At 41.0% G+C, this 22976-nt stretch overlaps 1 protein-coding gene across 1 annotated transcript in view; it reads right to left on the minus strand.

Annotated features, from left to right (window-relative positions):
* DYRK1A (dual specificity tyrosine phosphorylation regulated kinase 1A) overlaps positions 1-22674 on the minus strand; it is a 77013-nt gene extending 54339 nt beyond the window's left edge. The window contains exon 1 of the mRNA XM_088539357.1: positions 22250-22674. The gene's annotated coding sequence lies outside the window, so the exon portion shown is untranslated. The remainder of the gene's footprint in view (positions 1-22249) is intronic.
* Positions 22675-22976: the final 302 nt, after the last annotated feature.

Genomic DNA, 22976 nt, shown 5'->3' on the forward strand with positions numbered 1-22976 from the left:
TTCAGTTGTACCTTTTTAAAGTATAGTGCAGTCTGAATTTTCACTAGTGACTCCAAACAGCAATATAAGCCTAAGTTTTTAATATATATAAAATGAAGAAATGGATAAGAAAGGTCCTCTGTTAAGAGGCTAAACTGTTACCTTTAAAATGCTTAAAAAACAAACAACAAAAATAGTGTTTATTGTTTCTGTTCCACTTGGGACCAAAAGACCCAAGTATTAGAGAAAATAAATAATTGAAGAAAAAAAAATCAAACTATTTCCTTTATCTCATGAACAAAGCATAACTCAGTACACTATCTCAGGTTCACAGAAAAGTCACATACATAAGAGTATATGTGTAGTTTTAGCATGAAAACCTAATATCCCCCTCCACTTTCATAGTAACCTCTACCTGATCTATACCTGATGCACCTATACCAGATGCTAGTGCAATGAGTGGCAAAAAAGAGAGAAGACAGGATGATCTGGCGCACACTTAACATGCTCTCGAGTCAGTCAAAAGATGCCTGTCTTTGGGCTTAAGTGCTTTAGTACTATGGGAAAGCTGTTAGCTGAATATTTCCACTGAAATAATCAGCAACTATCAGAAGGCTATCTTTAGGCTTCCAAGTTAATAATCCATGAAGATAAAATAATATACCTCTCCTCAGTTTACTCTTGTGTTTTCAACAGAACTGTGAACACAATGACCTTCATATGTATTTTACTCCATACTTAAGAAAGGGAATCTTAAAATTACGAGAAGAGAGAATTCCTGTACCTAGCTAGCTTTCAAGTTAGGGTGAGGAGACAACAATCAGCATTCCCCAAGTTTATACTAAACTTCACTGACATACCCCTCATCCAGAAAATACCCTACGAGCTTGTATCACACTCCTCCTGAAGAGCTGTAAATGTGTATGATGCGAGGATCAATTTTAAGCCCAAAAGCTCGGTTGGAAGCAGCTTTACTGAAATCACAAAGCAACTTTCTCGACGGAGTTCAAACCTGGCAAAGGCAGAACTACAGCTGCAGTTCAGTAAGAATTTCCTCTCAAGCAGCACTGCTCAAACTGCCCGTATCCTTTTTGCCATGCCTGCTTGGCTGAGACAACGCTACTTTATTACAGGGTCACCTGGCAAACTGAGCCAGGTGGAAAAACAGAGAACTGGAGAGACCATCATTTTTTAACCCGTATCAGTTTTCTGATGCTTCACTACAGATGCACAGCACAGCTGAAGGAGAAGTCTGGCTGGACTAAGCAGTTGAGAGAAAAGGTGTTTCTTAAGTCAATATTGTTACCAAAATACTAAACATCAAAGTGCATGTTATTTTATTGTAGAATGGTGTCATACCAGTATTAATTCATGTAAGTCTTCAAGAGAGTGCAATATAGATCTCCAAAATGCCTGATTATAGAAAAAAATGTTTATATGTATTCCTCTACTTGATTACCAACGATAAGGAACATGTAATACTTGCTTTTTAAGAGATAATTATCTTCCTTGTAGTTCAGTAGAAAGAACAGAGTAAAACTTATCCTCGATTCACACAGCCAGAAACTCTGGACTTACTTTTTAAATACTTGTTCATGTGAAACATGGAATAAAGTTTACGGTTTTCAGGAACATTAAATTGATACAACTAAAACATAATCTAAAAACACTTACGCTAAAGCTCATGTGCTTATGAAAGGTCAAATATTTATAAATTTCTGGATAATTTATGTGGATAATATGCTTCTATACTTACTCACTGACTAAATATATGTTACTTTCAGAAACACAAGCTTACAGTATTTTTTCAGTCCACTGACCCTATAATGAACCATAAATGGGAGGGATTACGTGTTATTTTTTCCACCCATTTAATACTGCCCAGCAAAACGGATGTGGTTCCGCTTTAAGCGTGGCCTTGCACTGTTTTAGAAGAGCAAAGTCATGCTACTCTGTTTACATTCCCCTCCTTCACTCAGGAGGAGCAAAGAGATGCTAGGGCAGGAGCTGCCCCTGCCCTGCAGGATCAGCCAGAACATTTACAACTCTTGGTGGCACACGGCTACAGAACGGAACTCGTCCTTTTTTAAGGTCTCATTTGTCACCTTGAATTTAAGTGTGTTTCTAGGGAGTCACATTTACACAATCCTTGACAATAATCCCAACTCCTATTTGCCTAAACATCAAGATATGACAACACTGGACGCAATCCCAGGAAAAGGGAAGGTATTTATGAATTCCAGATAACTTGCTGCAGGAGTGGTTTCTCTGTCAGCTGACAAAAACAGGCATAGGTAACAATCTCATTCCTTTCCATGTTTAACATGCGCTTCACAGCTATGATTTAACAGGTGACATCTCATATGCAAGGATTTCATTATTTTTTATGAAATAGAGCCATTTTAGCCTATGTTAAACACTAAGTAAAAAGCACAGTAGCATAAAAGTAAAGTTATGTTAAAAAGCACAGTAACTAGGAGGGTCATGAACTAATTTATCCAATGTAGTTCAGTCCCACTGCTGTGAAATGCTTTTCAGAGCAGAGGTTTTTCTATAGATGTTCTAAATAATAATAATTATTATTATTTATTTATTTTCCAGAAACTGTTTCTTTTCCTTCTGGTTGGGAAAAAAAACTTTAAAAATTCAAAACAAAACACACATCTATATATATTTGCATCTGTCCATATTTCAAACCTAAAAAATCTGCAGTTTAAACTTCTTATTTTTCCTTTATCCTTCTCAGCCATAAAGCAGTAACCAATTTAAAGAACACTTAAATTCCAACAGAAAGTGGCCAATTATCACTTAAGCTACGGGTCTTTACTAAATTTGTGTAATCATGTAAATCTTACTAGCCTTCCTATGTAGTGATCATTAGCTACTATTTCCATTCTTTGTTGTATCCCTACAGCTAGGAATGACTACTCACCCTTCAGAGACTTGGCTAAAGTACTCAGATGCAGCTACTTCAACTTGCTTATCTGAGACCAGAGTTGGGAGAGCATTTGTGATGCTTTGCAGACAAGTAATGCCTACTGACATTCTTCTGCCTCTCAAAAACTGCAAGAGATAGGACCCTTTTATATATAAAAACACAGGCACACACATACACATGTACATGCACATGTGCTATGAATATGTGTAAGGGAACAGCAGGTGTTCCTCCCTGCAAACACAGACTGCATATTTTAAAGTGAAACACCATTATATTAAAGATAAATTTGTATTTTTCCAACATGTAGAAACAACAGTTTCTATCCAAATGTTTGCACAAACAACTATAAAAAAAAGCAAATGTGGGTATCAACACATGGAAGAAAACAAAACAGCTATCTGAATGGTATAGTATTTTGACAGCTGACAAGGTTTAAAACAAATAATTATGATACAATCAAGAGGGCCCAGTTTTCCAAAAAAACCACCACTATCAAAAATCAGGTGTTACTGGACCTTCACACAATCACTGTTCTCTTTTTCTTTTTTTTTAAAACTGTTCAATTTTACTCCCCTTTTACCCCTGCTTTTATTTTTTTTTTAAATCTGTCCTAGAACGTGACAGATTCCAGATCATGATGCAATGAACATGTATCAGGAACTGGAAATTAATGAAGTCATAGTTTATTCTTATGTTTTAATAACCATTATCCTAAAAGAGCTGGTCAAAACAGAGACAGACAAAATAACCTTTGCAACAACTCACATAAAATCCTACTGAGACCATACTCAGCTATTACAAAAATATTTTAGATATTTGCATAGAACCCTAGAAAGTAATCTACAGAGTTGCTATTATATATCTAAAAGAAAGTAAAACTATTTCTTTACTTCAGCTTTGGCAGCAGATACCTTGTGACCTTAGTTTCAAAAGACAATGTACCGTCAGTTATTTCAAGAACATTGACAACCTAGATGGTAGCAGCCCTGAAAGAGTAGCACCTATCACTTTGAAGGCTTCCAGTAGCACTGGAACAGGTTGCCAAGAGGGATTGTGGAGTCTCCTTCTCTGCAGATCTTCCAAACCCACTTGGACGCAGTCCTGTGCCAGGTGCTCTAGGTGACCCTGCGTGTGCAGGGGGGTTGGACTAGATGACCTCTGGAGGTCCCTTCCAACCTTACCCATTCTATGATTCCAAAGTACTTCACCTGATGGAGATACACCCACCTATGGAGCCTTTTGTATGAAGTATCACAAACTGCTCTTTAATCTATAATATACAGTGACCACTTACAAGGACTTGGATAAAGCATTTTTTAATACTTCTTTTGATCTTTTCAAAGACATCATGGGATAATTGCTGCTTAACTGAGCTACACAAGCTAAGCTCCATGGGTGGCTGCAGCAGCACAACTTACCTCAGCCTTTTACCGTCTGGGAGGTTCACATGCAGCTACATAGTCTCTGGCCATATGGTAACCGTATGCCTGCAAGTTACACAAGATTTTACCCCCCAAATCCCCAAATCTTCTGACACAGTATGTTTATTTCCAATATAAAGATACCTGAATGTTCTAGTCCTTTTTACATAGCCCAATGTACAACTAATGGAATGGGCGTTTTGCTGCTCCCTCTCTTGAACTCATGTAGGGTACTGAACTTGAACACAACCACAACTTAGATTTGCTTACAGAACTCGCACTTGCCCTTTAATTAGATCTACTGATGGTAAAAGTTCCTTGAATGGCATTTTAGAATTACTCTTAGGATTTAATGGTACTAACAAAGTAACTGGGATGCTAAATTCACAGATGGAAAAGTTGAAGTGTTGAAAAAAGAAGAGGAAGAGCCTTTTACTTTCAAAACTTCAAATACCACAAGCCTCTTCCAGCTGCTTCCCACTTGGAAATGAGAAACCAGGCTTTGGCTTTCCCCAGGCTTGTCCGTACAGAAACACTGTGTTTAAGTCTTGTTCAACATGCTTTCAAGCAGCAGTCCCTACAAAGTTTAGCGGCTTTGAAAATAAATTAACAGAGCGTGGTCAAGCTTCGGCTCTGTGGACAGCAGCTGAATTTAAAAACACTGAGGCTACTTCACTAAAAGCAGTGTCCTCACGCTGCTCAGGGCCCACGCAGAGCCCTCCTCGCCCTCAGCTCTCCCCCATGGTCCCCTCTCCCCAGCAGCACTCCTGGCACCTGCCCCAGCTTTCCGTGAGTCAGTTCTGCAGTCCAGTGCAATGTGAAATAGCCACATTTTTTGATGGGTTTTCTGCTGATCTTGCAGAGCACCACAGCCTGAGTGTGGCTTTAAGCTTGACAAACTATGCAGTAAATAAGGAGCCAACTGCTCTCCAGCACGCAAAAGCAGCCAGCACATTCGCATTCAGCACCAGACCACTCAATCACCACGACCTCTATTTGCATTTCCATGCAGCCTCTTGATGTTCTGGACTTTTGAAACCGACAGTGCCCAGGGTCAGAAGCCCGCAGTCAGTAATGCTGGAAGGGAGGCCGTCACACTTCACAAGTGGAAGAGCAAACAGTGCACTTTACTAGTGCCAAGAGGACCTCACTGCATGAGCTGCTGCATGATGCACAACACAGCGACCACCCTTGCCTAAGAAGCTCAGTGGCTAAACAGAGCAAATTTGCCCATGGAAAAACAAGCGGAGAGAGTGCACAAGCTTTACCTCTCCCTACGTATACACACACACTAAGGCTCGCTGCGTAGGCTACATACACAAGAGAAGCAAAGAGCCACCTATGCAGAACACTTTGATAGTTCTTACCAAACTGCCACAAAGCTCCTCACAAAACCATGCTGAAACAGCGGGCCCAGCAGCACTCCTAATAGACACCACCTCTTCTTCAAGAACACTAGCAAGTTTTTACAAGTTGCTCTGACAACCAAACTTCACATCAAACACAAAGAGACTTTTCCCCAGAGCAAAAGCCAGTAGCATCCTTACCGTTCACCTCTCCTTCTCCCCATCTAGGCACATCTCAGCTTTCAGGATACGCCGGATGTCCTAACTCAGGCTCAGTTTGACCAATGCAACTATAAGAGAGAACATGAAGTCTAAAGCAGAAGACTATCTACTCCAGTGCCCTGCACTGGTCACATAGGGAACGTTTATATCTTTTTACGAGGAGCTAAGGAAAAACACAGTTCTCAAAATTCAAGACACCGCCTAACAAAAGCACAATACAACAGATTTATCATGTTGCACTTCATACATACACTCACAAACTTTTCCAAAATTATTGCAGAGTACTTGTATTTCATTACACAGATTTGAAAATGCAAGGACACACAATTTACCAGATTATATCCTTCAAATAATTAACTTAATTGCACCATATAAATTGTTTTGTGTTAAAGGCCCTTTACAAATAACTGAAGAATGAGTTGAAAATAATTCTACTGGCATAAAGTATTCTGTGTTCCATCTGTATGGTCCCACACTCTCTACATATATTTCTCACATCATGCACCAATCCTAAGTGGGTAGTTGTGCTGCATTTACCCAATTCACTTAATATCCTTGCACTGAGAAAATAAAGCATTTGCTTGGAGCCACTTCCTCCAAGAGGCATAAACACTGACTAAATCCCAGAAATTTCCTGTTCTTCTTCCCTTAAGGCAAGCACACTGAGCACTGGATTGGAGATTCAGGCTTCCTCTTCTCCCCTTCTGTTCCATGACTCTTTCCTTTTTTATACAATGCCACAGATTAAATGGGAATCAAGGATGATCACCAAAAACATCCGAAAAGCCAGATGTTCTCCCTGGAAGTGAAAAATGTGACTTCAGATACTCTCAGGCCGAGAAACACATTAAACCAAGATCCATTTCTAGACAATGCAGGTGCTCTAATGACTTGTAAATCATAAATGATGAAACTACCAACTCCTTCTCTACCTACGTTTTAAATAATTTCCACAGATTTCTAAAAATAGTTCAGATGCCTACTTACAGAATAAGGTTATGAGCCAGAACTCTAAATCTGTCACCAGCACCTTACAGAAAAGTAGGAATGGAATTTACAAAATAACTTGTAAATCAGAAATCACCTGGGAATAAGCTGGGTGCTTCCCCTGTTGAGTGCAAAACCTGTTAGAAACCCATTCTGCAAAGTGTTCAGAGCACTGAGTGCAATTTTGTTTCTCAGAGGGAAACAGTCCTGGTTGTAAGGCACAATTGGTCAGGTTGCCGCTGCCCTCTCCCTCCATCCCAAGCCTCCAGACACCAACTCCTGCCCCTTCTTGTGAGGGCTCCAATGTAGAGCAAACAGCAAAACACACCAACTCATTAACTCTACCCAAAACCTTCCACCTCTTTGCCAGGTTCATCTCCTCCTGGCTTGGCAAACTGACCTGGCTCAGCACAAGGTTAGAGGAACAGGGCCTTTCAGTGCCAACGGTTGCCAGCTCAGTCTATACCACATTATGTAACTTTATTCTGGATGGTTACACAAGCTGATCCAACTCAGCACTAGCAGTTAGAAGAAACACCCTAAACACAGGCTACACTCTTCTTCCTAGGATTTCTCCGTGCAGCTACACTGGCAGGGAAGTTTTATGCTTACTTACATTGATAGTTTTTTACGTTTAGCTTTTTAAGCTGGCTCAGTGGGGAAAGACAAGGAAGTATCAACCAAGACAACTCCTAAGTCACCTCTGAAGCAGAAAGTTACTATAACACTCATATCATGTTGACGAGGCAACCTCTAATGCACAGAACTCCACAACGCAAACTAGGGTAATGAGTAACCTCCCAAGTAGATCCACAGAAAACATGCCTTAAGGTTTTTCTCTTTCTTCAATTCTACATTGTAAATAACTATATCATTCACTCCGGAACTTCAGTCCTAATACTTTTGAGAATAGACCACTCTCATCTCTGAAAATTCTGAACAAAGTACCAAGCAATTTATCATAATTTTTAACTTAATATGAAATGGTTTTAAGTTGCATCTGCAGCTGGTTTATGCTGATAGTCCCATTCACCAGTTTGGGAACCACTGACCCAGAAAACTCTCATAAAGGAAGCAGCAGACGAATTAACCAGCTCAGTCTTTTTTATATAAGATAGTGATGAAGTCAAAATGCCTTCATTTGCAGATTTAAAATGTTTAGATCTTGTTTTCTTCATTATTTTGTTAGCTTCCATCTATGACATGAAGCACAATCCTAAAGTAAACATCGCAAGATACTGCATCCCAAACTGCACAGGTTGCAAAGTTTCGGTGAATATTTAACAATATTGCAATCTATTAAGAACAACTCAAACACCCTATTCAACTCCTACAGGAACAGGCACACACAAGAAGCACCAGTACTAAACAGTGATACAGTATAGATACAGAGCAGCCAGGAAAAGCTTCCCTGGTATATTTATTATCACACTGAACAGGAATTTCACTTGACACACATGGTAGCCCAGTAACCCTAAAAAACACGGTTACAGGTAACTCATCACCGACTCCAGAACACTTCTTCTGCCAGTTGGAATTAGTGCCACTTGCGTTACAAATAGAAATGAAACCGGACAAAAGCGCACCACTGCGCCCAGAGGCTGCTTAGCATGATCTAATATGACCTTCCACAAAAGTAGCACACAATTTCACTGAGCAATTCCTGACAAAGCCTTCATCTTCCAAGCAAGGTACAGATTATCCCATAAAAGAGCTAACCATTTAAAAACCTTCAAGATAAATCCCCAATTGCCATCACCATTAAATTATGTGTATTCTATTTCCTGCTTATCAATATCCAAAACAAGAATTTTTTTAATGCAGAAGAAGTTTCAAGAATCCAACAAAAGGTCGCAGCAACCAATCTATAAGGTAACTCCATCTGAACAGGACAGCTATTGCTTCAAAATTCAAAAATCAAGTTTGTAAGAAGTTGCCCTTTGTCAGATGATCCTCAGTAATGAACTGCACACACCTTCAGACCACAGTAAACGTGAAGCACTTCACTTTCACCCCAACAGCTGTAAAGGGAGGCTAAAGCTAAGGACAAAGTTGCACATGATGGTCAAGTCAATCCCCATAGTCTGCTGCTACCAGAAAGAAAACTGGGAGTGCCTCTCCTGCCAGCAATGCCTCCCTTTCCCATTCCTCACTCCTGAAGGATGAGTCTGCTGCCTGCCTTACTTTGGCTCTAGCATTCACTGCTAGGGGAAAGAAGGAAAAAAAAAAAAAAAAACCCACACACACACACACCACACACACTTCAGGTTTGCTTACTAGGTTTTGAACATGCACTGGGAAGGGAAGATCTGGATGTTTAGCAAGCTGAAATGGACTGATCCTTGACACTGAGCATCCACCTCTTTGGCACATGGCAATACACGGACACAAATTTCCTAGTCACATTTGAAACAGCAGAGCAAAATTGTAGGGACACAACAAAAGAGATGAGGAAAACAGCAATTACAGAGTTCATATGACATACATGAACTGGACTGATTGCAGCTTAAAGGAAACTATCGCTATATCCCTTCAATACTCCCTGCCTCCAGCATAGACAAAAAGCAAACACTAAACATGACAATCCAGCTGTCAAGCTGGTCATAACAGAGCTCTTGCCCAATTTCTAACAAGATGCACACCACCAACATCTTCCTTTCCAACCTGAGGAGACAGAAAGACACCTGTGACAGCCACAGAACCAGAACTTCCTCTTCCCAACTTTTTTTTTTTTTTTAAACTAAAATAGTGCCACCTCTGGAAATTAGTCAGAATTCAGTACAGCTAATTTGAGACAGTCTGAATTGACCTTAAAGGATCTTAAGGTCCTTTAAAGGACCTAAATGTCCTAAACGTCATAGCTTAAGAAAAAGACACCTTGGTGGATTTTGGTGAAGCTACACTGAATCTGGCTGAGGGAAGATAGACCCTCATCATGTGGCAGTCACTGCAGAGTAGTCAAGGCCTACTCTCCCTGTTTTGCTCAGAGATTTTTATTCAAAAATATTTTAGGTTAGCTTCATACTGGATTTACAGGAATTACTAGCCTGGAGACCTTCTTCATGGCGCCTCTGTGTTCAGGAAGAAGCAAGAGACACGCTAACCTGTACAGCATGTCTGTCCCACAGCCACTGCCTGAAAACACTGGGCAGCTTTCCTCCCTTTCCTGAAAAGGTCAAGGAAACGGATGACATCCTGAAAGGCAGAGATAGACAAAGTGGGAAGTTTTGAAATAAAGAATAGTGAACCCACAGGAAGTCGGAGGAGAAAAAAAAAAAAAAAAGGAGAAACAAGGCTTTAGGAAAAGTGCAATGGATTGCTGAAAAACAGGGGAGAGGACAAGCACTAAACATCAAAGTACCTAAAATCTTGTTTGACCAAGGAGCCTCAACTACCCTCACTAACTGAGCAATGCCACGTTGCTTAGCACACGCCAAAAGCCATGAACGAAATAAATAAATAAATAAATAGTAGTTAAAGTCACTAAAGATGCAGCATTTTTAAGTAATGCTTTTACTTGCTAAGCAGAAAGAGACCAGCAAACATTTCCAAAAGCGATTCTTGTAGTTCAGCAGAGCATCTGCCGATCACCATGCACATTCTGATACCGCTGCTTCACTTCCTGACCTAATGCAACAAAAATCTGCAAGTCTGGAGAGTGCTGCGTACATGCGCTTTCTCACGCAGGAATACAAAATTTAAGGTGTCATTTGTGCGTAAAGCAAGCCTCCTGCTTCCTCCTGTTGCAAAGCCTAAGTATATTGTCCTGTCTTCCATGTTTTTGTTTGGGGTAACTTTAGATCATTAAAATGTGGATCAAGTCACAACTGAGATATTAAGGAATCAGGATTCCCATCTTCTCAACTAAACAGAGCTACTTTCCCAAACAGGTGAACAGTTATCAGTAAAATGTAAGAAAGTAAGAAGAATATTTTGAATCCGAATACATGGAAGTGAAACAAAAGTAATTGCAGCAGCTCTGATCCCTTACTTAAGAGGACAGGCAAACATGGCATTTCCAAAAGGGTATTGGAATTGGGAGCAGGATAAGGGAGATAGTTTGTTCTTTAAGTAATCAGGTTGATACCATGAAAAGAAAGATTTTTTTTTTTGTGCCTTTCTGTACAGGGGAAATATACTTTTTTGCTCTGTGATTTAGCTTCTGCTATCCATCAGTTGTGTTCACATCCTATACTTCAAATAACCTTTCAGTTTTTTCAAACAGAAACAATCCATATTTTGCATGCATGTATGTTTCTTACAGTAGGACAGAGCTCACGTAAAAATGACAGAAGCACGAGATATAGATTTTAGAAGAAATCTATATATCATACTGCTTTGTGACAGCATTCACAAAAACAGAAAATTAAAACTTTTGAGTTTCAAAGTTTGGATTTTTCTATTTGAAACCTGAAGTATTTTTCCTACTAGGAGTGTAGTTCTTAGAAGAGGGGAGAGAGCACAAGAACCAGTGAGACAAAAAAAAAAAAGGGAGCAAAAGACTGAGCAATGGACTGAGCCAAAAGAGAAAGTAAAAGAGACGTTTAAGGCACAGGCACACCTCAGAACAAGAGAAAAAAATGCACAAGTGAGAGTGAAGAAAGACAAGAGAGAGAACACCAGCAAAAGAGCTCAAAGCCAAATGAGAGACGGATGAAGAGAGTAAGCAGGAGTGTTAAGAGACTGTGCGCAAGCAAGATTTAGGAGCTGGAGAGAAAGAATGTGCTGCATCAAGTGAGAGAGGCTGTCAGGAGAGACTTAGCACGTGTCAGGGTGCACAGAAGCAGACAGCTTTAGGGAGGGAGCGTTAGAGAGTAGGCACAGAAGTTAGAGATAGTGAACAAGAGTCTGAGGCAGCTGGAGAGTGAAGGAGAGGAGAGGGACTCTGTGTACTTCTCTTACTACACGAAAGGTGGCAAAAATCCCCTCAGAGGGATGTTCTCCATCAAGTAACAGTGCTACCAGAGCCAGTTACCCAAGCCCTGCCTCTTCTAAGCACCCTGTGCCTGTCCACCCACACAACCCGCTCCATTATCTTGTCAGATGTCTGAGCAGCAGCACAGTGTACCGGGTCTGGGAACTGATCTGCCTGAAAAGTAACCTGATTCTCCGCCCCCACACACCCAAATGTTATATATATAAAATTATATATTTCAGCCAACTCAGTTTCAGAGTCTGATTCACTGGCTGGCCTTACAAACAGCTGTGCCAACACAAAGCAGGTGGCAACGAGCAGCCAGAATCCAGAGGGAAGGGGAACTGGTTAAGCTGTAGCTGCCTTCAGAGGCCTGCCTGTTGTACGCTTTGCCTTGTTAACTGCTTTTTCAGCTATTCCCCTCAAAGCACTCCAGTGTCTCTACATCTTGCAGCAAGAACTTCAATTTAGATAACTAACATTGTAAAACAAACACACATAACGTCACCAAATTAATCACTGTTAATGTCTCACGTCCTTTTGCAAATGATGCATGAAAACAAAGTTGTGCGTTTCAATGTTTTGCTTCTTTGTTATCTACTATTTCACGTCTGGCATAGATATAGTTTGGGGGAGAACAGAGCAACTTTCTCTAGCCTCAGGAAAGCCTGCACAGACTTGGGTGGGTGGAAGGAGAGAATGGGCTGGCGTAGGAGGGAAGAGAGGAGAGAGTCAATGTTGCTTGTGTTTTCTTCCACATCGCTGTTCCTTGCTGCGCTGCCAAAACCCCTCAGTGTTCTCTCACACTGAATATACATTATCATCTTACCATCTTTATCTCATGCTGCAAGATAAAGTTGCCTTGGATGAAAGAATAGATTACAAAGTCTTTCCAAATTTCCCCACATTCAAAACATTTTGACCACTGCAAAGACTGAGCTGCAAAAGACCGATAGCTTGTGTCTCTATGCATCAGTTTTGTCAACTTGCTTCCCTTCACTGGCCATGCTACTGAGCAGCAACTCATAACTCAATGACAGGTTTCATCGTCTGAAATTAAAACACAGAAAACATTATTACTGTAGAAAAGTCAAATTTAAGACCCTTCACCACTGTTGCCTCACAAAAGCCAGCCAAGCCAAGGTATATTAAAGTGTGTTTAATACAACTGCTCTACTCTTGAGTATGGAGCTTATCGTTCTCCAGATTGGTCACTGTCACATGACTGACTCAAAATTGAGAAATCAGTGTTAGATGCTGTAGTTAACCTACTAGGTCAGGTAGGAGCGGTGTGATCTTTTATACTAGCAAGATGGAGATGTTTCCATCATACAAACTGGGAGAACAGAATGTATGCCTCTCTCTCCTTCCATGAAGAAAGTTTCGTAACTGCTATCAAAACAAAGACTAAGTTAAGAAATGTTTAAATTAAGGTGGGCCTAACAATCAGTTCTACCTCTTCTACATATTTTACAACACAACTTTTACCGACAGAGTCCAACACTGTTTATTCACTGAACAGGTGCACATCAAGTATATTAGGATGACACGTAGAAACAAACCCAGAGTTACGCAGTGAATTACACTATTTCCTGAATTACTCCATTAATTCTTCCAGAAATTGAGGGATGTGTATCAAACAGGGCAAAAGACTGCAAGCAAATACATACCTAAGGCAAGTGAATTCCTTTTGGGAAAGGTGAGTTGTAACTCTAATTCCTCCAAAATTCTAAACAAATCCTAAATTCTGTGAGCAAACTGCTATCTGCAGATGCTGAGTCACTCTCCAACCTTAAGACAGACAGACTACTGCTCTAAATTACAAAGCGCTCGGAATATAAACTCAATTCAAATGTAACTGTAAATGCTCAGCATGCTGCTGTTAATACAAAAAGGACCTAAGCCTCTACCTTCAGCTCTGCCCTCTGCTTCACTGTGTAGCTATGGGCAAGTCACTTTACCCTTTTTTGTTTTCATCTCCCCTACTAAAAACCCAGCTACTAATATGCGTTCATCTCCTGTTAGCAAGCCCAAAATTGCTCTTGCATATGGAAAGCAACATGAAGAAATTAAGCGTTATATGAAATACCTAAGTTGTTGGGGGGAAGGAGGGCAGGAGGAGGTGATTACTCTGTCCTTCAGGTTATCTATCAACAAGCAAGATACATAACATTAAATTTTTTTTTTTTTTGGTCTTATTGGGCATTAGAATCTAATCACAGAAAAATATTTCTCTTCCACAAGATGCTGAAATACTCTGTTGGCATTTACTAGATTCATATATTAAAACATCATATCCATGGGCAAATCTAGTGAAAAGTCACAAAGCACAAAGTCTGAATAGTGTGCAGTTGCTAACAATTTGTACCTTACATATATATATATATATACACACACACACACAAATATATATAAATTGTTTATAACTGAAGAGCTGCATCTTTCTCAAGTACTATCCATTCCATACAATGAGTGAAGCAAAGATCCATTAGAAAATAAAACTACTTTTTAAGCCAGTTAAAGAAATTTCAGACCTGCATTGGGCCACAGGCAGCACAGGCAGCAAAAGCAAGAGATAATTTCCCCATTTCTGTCATACTTCCGAGTGCTTAGCTTAATTTGGAAATTTTTATAGAAACAACTGAGTCAAAGGCAATTCCACAGATATACACATGACTAGAACACAATAAGAAAGCCCATGCTTATAACGTACAGTATACAAGGTTTCCTCAAATAACTAAATAAATTTGCATCTGGAAGCTTAAAGGTTTCAATATATATCTTATGTGTGTAAATGACTAACAGATAACAATTTTATTCTGGGCCCACTGTATGCTTGATAAAAATGTATCTTAAACTTCCATCTTACCTCAATCCACAGATATCAAGTTTTATTTTATGCAAAAAACACTTTGCGATAACATATAAAGAATAAAAAAAGGGGTGGATGGGGCAGGGCAAAGCAAGAAAAGTAACAGCCCAAATAATAGAGAGAATCCTCTATCAGGAAATATTAAAGGTAAAATTTTCAAATATTCAAGTCTTAAATTTGAACTTTTTGTACAATGTGATTAAAGTAACTGCATATTTTCACATCTCAATAAAGTAGGAACCACAAGACTTCCAAAATCTTAAAGGAAAAGAGTGAAGACCAATAATGCAGCAAAATACTGATTTAGACATACAAGCCTAAGATGATACTTTTGAAGAAAAAGACAAAAAAGTAAGAGGGAGATATGGTAAAGCTATATAAAATGATTAATGACAAAAAGAATGCCAATTAAAAACATCTAGTCCCCCTGTTCCATAACAGAGCTTGGAAACATATACTGAAAGGCAACAAATATAAGCTAAAACCAATGAAATAATTTCCACACACATACAAAAAATTCTGAATTCAATCAGAAAACTGGGCAAAATTAGAAAAAAAAATCTCCTGCACTGAAGCATGTAAGTTTACTATTAACTTCTCAGTGCTAAGAAGTTTCATGATATGGGGAATACTCCAGTTCTCCATTTAGCAGTTCTTTTATCATACCAGAGGCATCTAAACTATTTAGCCCTTTTTTTTTTTTTTTTTTTTTTTTTTTTTTTAATATATATATATATATAATGCTTCTTGGTCAGGAGCAGAAGACTAGGGGTAATGCATATAACATGGGTCTATATTCAGGGGACAGTATGTTCCTCTTGTTTTCTTAACTTTTTTTTTAACAGAAATATTCTCTCAAAAATAGTGCTTTAGTTTGCTGCAATTGCCTGGCAGCATGCAAATTAAGCAATGAAGTAACAAGTATTAGCTTTACATTCACATTTAGGAATTGTTTCCAATTCTAGTGGTTCCTTATATCTAATAAAAGCATTAGGGAAGTTTATAAATCTCCACCACAGCAAAATCAGCATCAATTTTAAACTGACAACAAAAGCGGTTAACATTATCACCAACCACTAAACTAAGGCAGCTAAGTACTCCTACTCCAACAGTCTGCTTCTGCGTGTGCAACTGTGTTTCTAAAGCTTTTAAAACTAAGCTCATAAACTTCAGAAACGTCCACGCTGTAAGCACGTCTGTGGCTAATGTAACTCCACAGAGATGCATAAACCAGCGTTCTGATGGGTAAAAAGACTGAACACCGAGTCTTGCAGACATCGTGAACTGCAAATCTTGACTGCACAATGTGTAAAATACACAGGTGGGAATAACCCTGTATAAATCCTGTGAAGACAAGAGAGACATCCTCTTCTAAGGACCACATGAGATACCATTAATGACTCTACTTACACCTCTAAATTATTAAATTTTAGACCTTGTATCATTAAATTGTGGCACTACAGGAGGCTATCAACTTACAATAACCCAAAACTCTTTCTATTTACCTGACCAGAAGCCAAGCAATCCACAAACATGTATGCATTTACATAATGCCGTAACAGAAATTCTATCCAGAAGAACATTACAAATGAATGGAAAAGCATGTCGAAGTCATGAAATTCTGATTAAATGGATAAAAAAATTATTTACTTCATGTTGTTCAGCACAAAACAAATTGGAAATCAGATTCCAGCTAGGGTCTCTAAGCAGACCAACAATACAAAACCAAACAGTTCTAAATATGCCCTTATGATACAGCTTTCAACCATAATTCTGATACAGAACCATATATATTTTCCACTCAGCCCTCAACATAGCTGAATCATTTATGATGCTTTCTCTAGCAGACATATTTCACACAGGACATTAATTCATTTAGAATTTAAGTCTGCAAATCACACTGTATATTAAAAACAATAAACCTTCAGGGCAAGTTCGAGGGGGTATAAGAATGTGTGTCCATAGTCAACGGACCTCTTCCCCAGATTGCATCTATTAGTGATTCTGATATTTCGGGGGAAAAGAAGGTGTAACACAAGGTTGTAGCCTAAAGGTTCTTGTTTGTACATACAAAAACTTTACTTGGCAAAAATGCCACTGATTTCAGTGGAAAAAAGAACACAGCTATGAGCAATAATGTACATATCTATCATTTGCAGCAATACTTACTTCATTGCATAGGGCCTACCATAAAAATCTGAACTTCTGAAGATGCACAAAGACTTTGACAGCAAAGTCACCCTAACAACAGAAACACAGGCTTCTCAGCTCGTGAACATCGTGCCATGCCTATGCTATTCTGAAACTAGACTCTCATAGTTCTAACAAGTAACTTTTAGAAAAACCGGAAACCCCCAAGATTTATATGCATTTCTTGTGGCATTAAGGCAGAAAACAATTTATTTCAAACACAAACTCACAATTTTTGCATACCCTTATATTAATTCTTGCTTACCCATTTTAAGGAAGAGCAACAAAACAGCTAGAATTAGAAATGATCCAGAACAGTCACTGAGCTTCTACTGTCAATTGGATTTTCAAAGAAAGTGTATTAAAAACTGATTTGGCTGGAATCAAACACGTACCTGTGTATTTTGTTTTTAATTTCAGTAAAACCTGCATTTAAAAAAAAAAAAAAAAAAAAGAGAGAGAGAGAGAATAACAAGAATACATATGGTTATGTATTTATTCATAGAAACAAAAGCTGTAGTGACTAGTGGAGAGACCAAATAGAGGTCAATGTAAGGAAATTTATTGTGTTCTGAAAAATAAAGGACTGGGCATTGCACTTCCCTACCTGATAATATATATATTTTTTCTTTTTACTCCTTCCTTACAAAACTATTTCCCCTTCAGAGGCAGTGAATGTGCTGCACTCTGATTGACTCCTCAGCAACATATCCACTAGCAAAGTAAATGAGAAGTTACTGTTAACTGTGTAAACACAAGTGAAGATTTCTGCATTTATAAGTAAACGCAGTTTCTCTTGAACAAGTTGATAGCTACCTGTGTTTGCAGCCAAGAAGTCAAGAATGGGATAAGCAATAGGTTAGGTCAATAGGACTTGGAAGTTTCACTGGCTAGTTGCTTTTAATCGCTAAAATGTACTTGGTTAATCATAGTTGTGGCAGGTAGTATTCTACTAGTTTGATCTTTTTCAGCACCTCACCAAAATTCACCCTTAATCTTTTCAATTGCATTTGCAACAGTAATCCTATCACTGGATATCAACTTATGCATTTCCATTCCTTTCTTATTTCAACATTCACACTGCTATTAAAAAGCAAGAGGAAACTTTTCAACATACATTAATACATTATTAACCTTTCCCTTAACTGACCCAAAACTCAGCCTACTCTCAATTTGCATTTTGAGGAAAAGAAAGAAAACAAAAAGCTTTGGAACTTTATGTATTATGGAAACTGAAAGCTTGGTTTCTCACAGCTCCAACAAAACAGTGTCACTTAAGGAGTTTCACTGCCATTTATTCACTTTCACTTTCAGATATTTAAGGCTACTACAATATTGGGAGCCTGAAAACTTGCAAAGGACTGTTTACAAAAACAGCTTGCTTAGGTTACCTGAACTGCAGAAAAACTTAGTGTTCTTGATTTTCAGAAATGATTTTAAGCTGAAATTAAACTAATTAAGTCTGTCATACAATGTAAGTGAAACAGCTGCCTTCTAGACTTCTAATAAAGGTTCCAAAGTATTCACACTACACCGACTTTAGCAGGGTTATTGGGGCCTGTCTCCTTCACCTGCCTAGCCTTTCAGTGGCTATTCTCCCCATAAATCATATGGACACACCAGTCAGCAATTCCTGAGGATATGATAATGTCAGTTATCTTTTGCAGTGAATTGTCACTTTCCTTACCAACAGTGAAAAAAAAATACCTTTTTCTTGGCAATTGAGAGGGAAGGGGAAAGAAGGAAAGGAGAGAGGGGAAAAGAAACCGTATGGAAGTAACGGGACGCTCTGGTGAATGACTCAGACTACCTGCCTTACAGACAAAGTTAAAGCCAAGCTCCTTCTCTCATCTGGCATCTCACCCAAGAAAGCCATGTTTATGCACCCACAGATGCAGGACCAAGTTTGTATTTTGAATATGGAGCTAAAACCTCAGTAAGGCCAGAGCTAAATATGTACCAAAGATCTATCCTAAAGCAATGAAATAGGTCTGAACTAGCAGTTAACTTTTCCTCAGTCATGCTTGGAGAAAACAATCAAAACAGAGTTTTATCTTCCTCCCAACAAGGGGAGGAGATAACCTGTGGCCATCAATTACAAACTGCTACCTTAATTGTTACATGCAGCTGATTAGTCTATGGGTACTTGTGTCACCTTCAAAAGAGAGTATAACATAACTGCACATGTCAAACATGCCTTCCTGGAAGGAACGGTTGTTTCTAATTATCAGAAGTTTTTTTTTGGGATTTCTAAATCATCAGTAGACTTCTACAGTTCTCTGAATTCTCCTCTGGAAGAACTCACAGAGCACGGGGAAGGAAAAGAGAATTCCCCCTCTCACGGTGGCTTTTTTTGCTTTTCCTCCCATACACACACACACACACACACACACTCATAAGTTTACAAGAAAGGTATGTTACCTTGGAAAAGTTTTTGTATTATTTCAAATAGTTTTGTAGGAAAAAGAAGAAGTCTCACTACATACACATATCAAGTCCTTTGACTTTTAAAAGTCTGGTTAACAGTAAAATTCTGACATATAAGAAAAAGAACTTACCGAAAAGGAAATTATAAAAAAAAAACTTAACAAATAATCCATTGTAGTCAGTTATAAACACAAAAATGATAGTTCTCTCAATCCTATTCTACAACATTATCCATATGCAAAAGTATTTCAGAAGTTATACTAATCTCCCATGATTCAACAAAACAAAGTTATGAGAAATATTTTAGTATCTTTCAGAGAATACCTTTTCAAATACTATTAAAAATGATACAGAAAACAAAGCATATACCAGTTTTCAATTCTTACTTGAGAATGTAAATTAAAACAAAAAGTTTCAACCTACAATCCTGTAGTCAGAGTTAAAAACACCTGAAAGCTTTTTCAGAGAAACACTGAAGACGGTATGTAATTATAACCCCACTGCTTCTCTGGTCAGAGTGCGTTTCAGTCTTCTAAGTTGCCATGTATTTCAGTCCAGACTTTTTATGAGGTCTTTTAATTGGTTATCTTGCATACCACCACGTGACCAGCTGGTATAGTTTCCACACTTGACAGCATAACCGAAAAGGGGGTTTTTCACGTTCCGTGTTAAACTGTCCCTTAACTCTTTTGAGATAAGATTGGGAGGGGCAGGGGGAATCTCACCATGAGTCCCTTAAGGCACAGTATAATAATACAGTTAACCCAGAGAAGTTTCTTTGCAAGGCCCTATCAAAATTAAAATCCCAAAATGTGATATATATATGCCAGCAACCATGCCTAAGTTAAATTTAGCTTTAAAAACTTAGACAAGGCACACAGTTTTCACCTGACAGTGGTCATGCTATTCTATGTAACCTATTAACGTTGTGTTAGAAGTCATTTATGACCATCATGTGCAAACTGCTAGCCTGGGCAAAACCTACATATTGATAAATTGATAAGTTTCTGATTACTACATCATTATTTTGCACAACTAATAGAATTCTATTCATAAAGTGGCATTGAAATTCTTGGCTACTATTTGGTAAAATTATCCTTTCTTCTGTTTCTCTGTAACTGTCCAACATGGGAGAAGGGAGATCCCAATGACAAGTTCAAAATCCTCCTAAGTATTGATTCAGTAACTATAACATTGTTACTGATGTAACAAATTGTCTTTCATATTTATTAGCCTCAAAACAATTATAATACATGCACTATAATTTAAGAAGGTGAATGGTCCTCTTGATTTAAGACTATGATCAATTTTGAACAAGATAGATTTACTTTATTCAAACAATATTTAAAATCCATGAATTAAACTTGCTAAGTTTCAGAGACTTCGGGAGAATCTGTAACTCACAGAAGAAAATGTAAATTCAACACAACACAGCCTACTTCACACTGCAAATAAAAAGTAAGTTCTAATTCTAAATACTTCAAATGATCCAAAATATTCAGCATATTCTATATAAGTAGTCTCTATATATCTATACACCTCCCCCCAAGTTTCGCTAAATATATCCGGTTAATAGTTAACAGACAAATACCAGCTCATACTCAAAAACTAATCTCAGGATTATTATTATTCCAAATTTATTAAGTGTAATTTTCCAAAAATATCCAAACTAAAGACGCCAGGAAGGAAGAAGAAGAAAAGGAAAAACACGTTTTTCCAAAACTTCTTAAGGCTACAGACTATTCCATTGACATAAATCAAACTATGCCCAGTTACAGGCAGATAATTAAATACTACTACAAACAAGAAGTTTATAATTTATCACCAGGTATTCTCAATGTATTCTTCAGCTTTACCCTTCTTTTCTTAAGGAAACTGATCTACAATCATATAAAGTTAACTCCTACTTATCTAGATCCCTGGGATATAATATCCATGTAAAAGTGACTACTGGCAAAAGTTACCAGCACACTCCCATCGGGATGAAGATGGTATATTGTCAAAAACATGCTCATTGGTTTATTTTGTAGGCAGATATTCCCTCTTTGTTAATTTTAAAGACCAATGAATGTTTATTTCCACCAATGACTGGGGAGTAACAGGAGCTGAGTAACAGCAGCAATCCAGACACAGGACCAAAGAGCCCCTACCTACTCCTTGGACAGGCTAAACTGAAAACTTCAAAGCTGACCGAGATTCACCCACCTCGGCATTTCAAATCGCGGCACTTCTAGCGGTGTTTCGAGATTTCGGGGGTGGGCAAGGGGGAAAAGGCCACTCCGCAGGGGGAGCCGCATACGCGTCAGATGCCCTCCCAATCCCCCCCGCCACACAAAGCGGGATGCCTGGAAGGTCGCAGGCCACGGCCGGCCGCCCCCGTGCCCGCGCGGCCCCGCAGGCGGCCCGGCCCAGCTGACAGCGCCTACACAGGTGCCTCCGCCGCGGGCCCGCACGGGGGGCACCAGCCGCACAACAGGTGCCTCGGCCCAGCTGACTCCTCCATCCCGCGGCCGCCGCCGGCTCTGCCCGGCCCGCGGCTGCCGCCCGCCCGCCGCAGGGCGTTGCGCACAGGAGCGAGCGGAGCCAGGGGAGCTCCCTGCGCGGGCCCGCCGCCCTCCGCGCCGCTCCCGCAGCGGCTCCCGGGCCGCAGAGGCCGCCGCCTCCGCGCTGCGCAGCGGCCGCCGCTGCCCCCGGCCATGCGCGGCCGGCCCCAGGAGGGGGCAGCGCCATGGAGGGCGGCCGGCTCCAACGGCCGCCCCAACGGCCGCTCCGGGCCCGGGCCGGGGGCTCGGCGGGCCCCGGCGCTTTCCCCACCTCCTCCTCCTCTCTCTAAGATGGCAGCGGAGCTGCCCCCTGCGCTGCGCCCCCCTCGGCCGCGCCGGGCCGGGAGGTGGCACCAGCTCGTCCCGCTGCGCGGCTTCCCCGCCGCCGGCTGCGGCGGCTCTCACTTACCCGCGTCGGGGGCGGCGGGCCCCGCGCTCCGGCCCGGCTGCGGCCTCCTCTCGCGGGCGGCGAGCGCTCCCCCCGGCCTCGGCCGGCGGCCCCGGCGCGACGGCGCCTCCCTCTTGCGCCGCTCCGCAGTCCGGCCGCCCCGCCGCGCTCGGGCCCGCGCTGCCGGTGCCGCTCGGAGGGCAGCGGCGGCGGGGGCTGCCCGCGTCGCACCTTCCGCTCGCTTGCTCGCTCTCCGGGCGCCGGCGAAGGGAAGCGGCGGCCCGGCCTGGCCCGGCCCGGCGGGCGGATCCGCGGCGCTTCCTGGCCGGGCTGGATTTTCTATCGCTCACAAAATGGCGCGCGTTCCAAACCTGCGCAGCGCCCGGCAGCGGCGGCGGCAGCGGCAGGGCCCGCTCTCGGCTCGGCGGCGGCGGCGGCCTGAGCCCCGGCCCGGCAGCGCGGGGACAGCGGCGGGCGGGCGGGCGGGCGCGAGCGGGGGGGTGGTGGTAGGAGGAGGAGGAGGAGGGGATGGGGGGAAGCGCAGCGCCGCTCCGAGCCCCCGGGAACTCCTCGCTCCCTCCCTCCCCCGCCCGGCAGCTGCCGCCGCCTCCTCCCTGGCCGCGCTCCTCCCTCTGCCGCTCTCCAGAACCGGCTTCGCTCTGCGCCGGCCCCGCTCACCGCAGCGCGGCTGCCGCCGCCGCCCCGAGCCGCTCCTCGCCCGCCCGTGCGGCGACAACGTCTCGCGGGC

This window comes from Tinamus guttatus, unplaced genomic scaffold (genome assembly GCF_059628265.1).
Source record: "Tinamus guttatus ecotype Peru unplaced genomic scaffold, ASM5962826v1 Tinamus_guttatus_pri_ptg001602l, whole genome shotgun sequence".
In the NCBI taxonomy this organism is placed as follows: Eukaryota; Metazoa; Chordata; class Aves; order Tinamiformes; family Tinamidae; genus Tinamus; species Tinamus guttatus.